Below are 7,220 nucleotides of genomic sequence, written 5' to 3'. Positions count from 1 at the left end.
TCAAGTACCGAACGCACGGCACCTCCGAGTTCTACACACGTTCAGCTCGATGACGTCCCTCGAACTCCGATCCAGCCGAGTGTTGCGGGAGAGTTTCGTCAGCACGACGGCGTGGTGACGATGATGATGTTCCACCGACGCAGGGCTTCGCCTAAGCTCCGCAACGGTATTGTCGAGGTGTAATTTGGTTGGGGGGGGGGCACCGTACATGGCTAAGAGATCTCAAGGATCAATTGTTGTGTCTATGGGGTGCCCCCTGCCCCCGTATATAAAGGAGCAAGGAGGAGGCAGCCGGCCAAGGGAAGAGGCGCGCCAAAGGGGGGAGTCCTACTCCCACCGGGAGTAGGACTCCTCCTTTCCTTGTGGGAGTAGGAGAAGGGAAGGGGGAAGGAGAAAGAAGGAAGGGGGTGCCCCCCCCCCTCCCTAGTCCAATTCGGACTAGCCCATGGGGAGGGGTGCGGCCACCCTTTGGGGTCTTTCTCTCCTTTCCCGTATGGCCCATTAAGGCCCAATACGAATTCCCGTAACTCTCCGGTACTCCGAAAAATACCCGAATCACTCGGAACCTTTCCGAAGTCCGAATATAGTCGTCCAATATATCGATCTTTACGTCTCGGCCATTTCGAGACTCCTCGTCATGTCCCCGATCTCATCCGGGACTCCGAACTCCTTCGGTACATCAAAACTCAATAAAACTGTCATCGTAACGTTAAGCGTGCGGACCCTTCGGGTTCGAGAACTATGTAGACATGACCGAGACACCTCTCCGGTCAATAACCAATAGCGGGACCTGGATGCCCATATTGGCTCCCACATATTCTACGAAGATCTTTATCGGTCAGACCGCATAACAACATACGTTGTTCCCTTTGTCATTGGTATGTTACTTGCCTGAGATTCGATCGTCGGTATCTCGATACCTAGTTCAATCTCGTTACCGGCAAGTCTCTTTACTCGTTCCATAATACATCATCCCGTAACTAACTCATTAGTCACAATGCTTGCAAGGCTTATAGTGATGTGCATTACCGAGTGGGCCCAGAGATACCTCTCCGACAATCGGAGTGACAAATCCTAATCTCGAAATACGCCAACCCAACAAGTACCTTTGGAGACACCTGTAGAGCACCTTTATAATCACCCAGTTACGTTGTGACGTTTGGTAGCACACAAAGTGTTCCTCCGGTAAACGGGAGTTGCATAATCTCATAGTCATAGGAACATGTATAAGTCATGAAGAAAGCAATAGCAACATACTAAACGATCGGGTGCTAAGCTAACGTAATGGGTCATGTCAATCACGTCATTCTCCTAATGAGGTGATCCCGTTAATCAAATGACAACTCATGTCTATGGCTAGGAAACATAACCATCTTTGATTAACGAGCTAGTCAAGTAGAGGCATACTAGTGACACTCTATTTGTCTATGTATTCACACATGTATTATGTTTCCAGTTAATACAATTCTAGCATGAATAATAAACATTTATCATGATATAAGGAAATATATAATACTTTATTATTGCCTCTAGGGCATATTTCCTTCACAAACCTCTTTGAAAGAATCCTGCATTTTTCTATGCACAATCAAACACTCGTACAATCCTGTAGGATTCAAGACGACATTCCACTCTAATCCCATGTTTTCCCTATTTCCACGTTTTGGAAATCCTACGAATCAAAGAGGCCCTAAAGGCTAAATGCATTGGAAGTGTAGATGTACACTCTTTGTTTTTTAGCCGATGTACACTATTTGTTGGAAGACCGTGGGAGTACACGTGCATGCACTCACATACACAGCCAGGGTGGTTCGCGTGCAAGGGTAGGACTCCTGTCGCGCCTGCGTAAAGTTTTGTTTAACTGATTTCTTTGCTCTGCCAACTGACAGGTGAGACCCAGAAACCAGGTGACAATTTAACCATTCAACAAAGTGCCGAGTCGACTATGTGGTCGGTCAGTAGGGTGCAATACGGTGCTCTACGATGAGCTAGTGATCGTATAATCACCGCAAAACTATATATAGTGACCGTAAAGAGCGTATTGTTACATACGTTGACCGCCAGTTTATTTTTCTCGTTTCAAATTAAGCCATATTAACCGGAAAGGGCGCAGTATAGACTAGTACTACTACTTCTTTGATGTGTCCCGTCAAATCGCCGAACGAGGAGAAGCTTGCTTACTACGCCTCTCCCTCGCCCATGCGCGCGGTGGCTCGCAGGACGAGGAGAGGGTTTTGACTACAGCGCCCTCTCCCTCTCCGTCTCGCTCGCCCTCGCCCTCGCCCTCGCGGTGGATGTGCAGCAGTTCAATCGGTGTCAGATTGCCAGAAGCATATTGTACTATAGTATCATCATTGTTGGACCTTCCGAAGAGGCGAAGAGCTAAGTGCAAGGTTCACACGAGTACGAACTGTTGAACCTCCCGAAGAGGTAAAGAGCCAAGCGCAAGGTTTTATAGGAGTTGTCGTCCTAGTAGGAGTATACTACTCCCTCCGTTCCTAAATATTTGTCTTTTTGAGATTTCAAATGGACTACCACATACGGATGTATATAGACATATTTTAGAGTGTAAATTCACTCATTTTGTTCTGTATGTAGTCACTTATTGAAATCTCTAAAAAGAAAAATACTTAGGAAGGGAGGGAGTAAAACTATAGCGAATGATGCTACTGTATGATGCCGCCACGTCACCTATATCCAAAGCTGTGCCACCTTTTTTTCTCAAAGAGCGTGTTGGAGCCCGTGCAATAACCACACAAGTTGCTGATAATCCCAATGGTGGAAGTGATAAGTATGGAGTGTCGAACCCACAAGGAGCTAAAGGTAAGATCAATATTCTCTCAAGTCCTATCTACCACTGATACGACTCTACGTACACCGAACGTTTGCTTCCAACTAGAAACGAGAAATAAAACTACGTTGTGGGTATGAAGAGGATAACTCATGATATCGGAGAGCTAAAACATAAAAGTAGGTGCTGCTATCATAAAGTTATAATATATTACTAAATATTATAAATAGCGAGTGTGGAATAATGATGGGTCGGTGTGCGGAATTATCCTAGGCAATTGTCAACAAGACCGGTAGTCGTCATTGCAATTTCATATGAGGGAGAGGCATAAGCTAACATACTTTCTCTTCTTGAATCATATGCACTTATGATTGGAACTCTAGCAAGCATCCGCAACTACTAAAGATCATTAAGGTAAAACCCAACCATAGCATTAACATATCAAGTCCCCTTATCCTATACGCAACAACCCCCTTACTCGGGTTTACGCTTCTGTCGCTCAAGCAACCCACTATATGCGAATCATGAACGTATTGCAACACCCTACAGCGGGAATCCTTCACGCTTGCGCGACACGGAGGGCACAATAGTACAGCACCAAAATAAAAACATACAATCATACCAATCCAGATCATCAATCAATCCATAGACAAAGGAAATCTACTCAAAACATCATAGGATGGTAACACATCATTGGATCATAATATGTGGCATAAAGCACCATGTTCAAGTAGGGATTACAGCGGGGTGCGGGAGAGTGAACCGCGTAAAATAGATTAGGATGGTGATGATGATGGTGATGTTGATGAAGACGATCACCGCGGCGATGATTCCCCTCCCGATGGCACTCCGGCGCCACCGAGAGAGAGGAGGAGAAGTTCTCCCCCTTATGCTTCCTCCTCCATGGCCTCCCCCCTGGATGGGGAGAGGTTCTCCCTCTGGTCCTTGGCCTTCATGGCGATGATGGACCCTCCGGGATCCTCCTCCATGGCCTCCGGTGATGATGGCCCCCTCCGGCAGGGTGCCAGAGAGGGCCTAGATTGATTTCTCGCAGCTACATAGGCTTGCGGCGGCGGAACTTCCGATCTAGGTTATTTTCTGGAGGTTTCTGTATTTATAGGCGAGGATGGCGTCGAGAACAAGTCAAGGGGCCCCACAGGGAGTCCACGAGCCAGGGGGAGCGCCCCAGGGGGGTGGGTGCGCCCTCCACCCTCGTGGGGCCCACGGGACTCCCCTCTGGTAACTCTTCGTTCCAGTATTTTTTATATTTTCCAGAAAAATTCTCCGTTGATTTTCATCGCATTCTGAGAACTTTTATTTCTGCACAAACACAACACCACGGTAGTTCTGCTGAAAACAGCGTTATTCCGGGTTAGTTCTAATCAAATCATACCAAAATCATATAAAACTATTGTAAACATGGCATGAATACTTCATAAATTATCGATGCGTTGGAGACGTATCAGCATCCCCAAGCTTAATTCATGCTCGTCCTCGAGTAGGTAAATGATAAAAGAAATAATTTATGAAGTGTGAATGCTAGCAAGTGCATAAGTTTGATCAATGATAGTTCCAATCACTTTTTCTAGCATCATTATATATCATAACAGTAGTTCAACTCATGAAACTTCTCATGATCAAGTAACAAGCTATTCACATGTTAAAGTATAGATCATAAACTTTCTTGAAAACTAACAAACCGTGCTCTTAGTCATCAAACAACTGCAATTCATCTTATTTTCGGGTAGGGTCTATGTAAGAGCTTTGATTCAGCAAACTCCACATACTCAATTATCATTTAATCTTTCACAATTGCTAACACTCATGTGATATTTATGGGTTCAAAGTTTTAGTCGGGCACAGAGAAAGATAGGGGCTTATAGTTTTGCCTCCCAACCTTTTACTTCAAGGGTAATGTCAACAATAATAATTTATGAAAACCTACATCCAAGTGGATATATATATCCGGATCGCTCCAACACAAAGTGTGTGCCAAAGGAAAAAGTGTAAAAAGGAAGGTGATGATCACCATGACTCTTGTATAAGGGTAGAAGATAAAAGTAAAAGATAGGCCCTTCGCAGAGGAAAGCAGAGGTTGTCATGCGCTTTTATGGTTGGATGCACAAAATCTTAATGCAAAAGAACGTCACTTTATATTGCCGCTTGTGATAAAGACCTTTATTATGCAGTCCGTCGCTTTTATTTCTTCCCTATCACAAGTTCGTATAAAGCTTATTTTCTTCGTACTAATAGATCATACATAGTTAAGGAGCAATTTTTTATTGCATGCACCGATGACAACCTACTTGAAGGATCTTACTCAATCCATAGGTAGGTATGGTGGACTCTCATGGCAAAACTGTTTTAAGAGATGTTTGGAAGCACAAGTAGTATTTCTACTTGATGCAAAAAATTTGGCTAGCATGAGAGGGAAAGACAAGCTCAACATGTTGGATGATCCAAGACAATATAATGTTTCGGATATAGGAAAACATAACCCATTAAGTTGTCTTCCTTGTCCAACATCAACCTTTTAGCATGTCATATTTAATGAGTGCTCACAATTACAAAATATGTCCAAGATAGTATATTTATATGTGAAATCTCTCTTCCTTGAATATTCTTTCATGAATTGTTGAAGTGACCAATTCTGCGTTTGCTAACTTTCAGTAAGTTTACTACCTATACTTATTTTGTGTGAAGTCATTACTCCCCAAGGTATAAGCATATGAAACATATATAAATTCAGATTTATGATATTCAATTCATTCAACCATTTACTCATAGGATATACGTGAAGCACATGAGTAAATGACAAACTACTCCAAAAGATATAAGTGAAGAACACTGAGTAGTCAAATAATTAACTAGACATGGGAGGATTCTTTTTAATTCAAGATTTCAGATCAAATGATTTTATTCAAACAGCAAGTAAAATTGAAAATACGCTCAAAGCAAAACACATATCATGTGACGAATAAAAATATAGCTCCGAGTAAGGTATACCGATAGTTTTGAAGACGAAAGAAGGGATGCCTTCTGGGGCATCCCCAAGCTTAGGCGCTTGAGTCTTCCTTGAATATTACCTTGGGGTGCCTTGGGCATCCCTAAGCTTAGGGTCTTTCCACTCCTTATTCTCCTCATATCGATATCTCACCCAAAGCTTGAAAACTTCAATCACACAAAACTTAACGGAACGTTCGTGAGATAGGTTAGTATGATAAAGAGTAAACCATTCACTTTGGTACTATCAAAGACAAGGTTCATAATTGTTCTCACACAATTCCTACTGTACCATACCATTTCTACAATTTATATTGAGAAATATAAGCCATAGAAACTACAAAACAAGCAAACTATGCAATGAAAACATAATCTGTCAGAAACAGAACAGTCTGTAATGATCTTAACAGCAAGCATACTTGTGCTACTCCAAAAATTATGAAATAAATTGGTGGAAGTAAGGAATTTGTCTATTAATCTTCTTCAAAAAGAATCAACGCAAAAGCACTTTTCTGTAAAAAAAATGACAGCTAATCTCGTGAGCGCAAAGTTTCTGTTTTTTACAGCAAGATCACATTAAATTTCACCCAAGTCTTTCCAAAGGTCTTACTTGGCACTTTATTGAAACAAAAGCTATAAAACATGATTACTACAGTAGCTTAATCATGTAAACACACAAAAACATTAAGGGTAAATATTAGGTTGTCTCCCAACAAGCGCTTTTTTTTAATGCCTTTTAGCTAGGCATGATGATTTCAATGATGCTCACATAAAAGAAAAGAATTGAAACATAAAGAGAGAATCATGAAGAATATGACTATCATATTTGAATATAACCCTCTTCCTATGCCTAGGGATTTTGTGAGCACATAATTTATAGGAACAAGAATCAAGTAGCATAGGAAGGCAAAACAAGTATAACTTCAAAACTTTAAGCACATAGAGAGAAAACTTGATATTATTGCAACTCCTACAAGCATATATTCCTCCCTCATAATAATTTTCAGTAGCATCATGAATGAATTCTAAAATATAAACATCACATAAAGCATTCTTTTCATGATCTACAAGCATAGAAATTTTTCTACTCTCCACATAAGCAAAATTCTTCTCATTCAAAATAGTGGGATCACTAATTCCTAAAGCTGACACTCTTCCAAACCCGCTTTAGATGATAGTATTATTCATACTCCAAAAGATATAAGTGAAGTTCATGGAGCATTCTACAATTAATATAGACTAACCGATATCCAAGCTCAAAATATATAAGTGAAACACACGAAGCATTCTATAAAACCATACTCAAAAGATTTAAGTGAAGCACAAAGAGCATTCTATAAGGTCATACTCAAAAGATATAAGTGAAGCACATGAATAATTCTATAAATAAATGAAGGTACATCTCATACTAGCATGGTTCTTAAAT

This window comes from Aegilops tauschii, chromosome 1 (genome assembly GCF_002575655.3).
Source record: "Aegilops tauschii subsp. strangulata cultivar AL8/78 chromosome 1, Aet v6.0, whole genome shotgun sequence".
Classification (NCBI taxonomy): Eukaryota; Viridiplantae; Streptophyta; class Magnoliopsida; order Poales; family Poaceae; genus Aegilops; species Aegilops tauschii.
Note: the sequence above shows the minus strand (reverse complement) of the source record.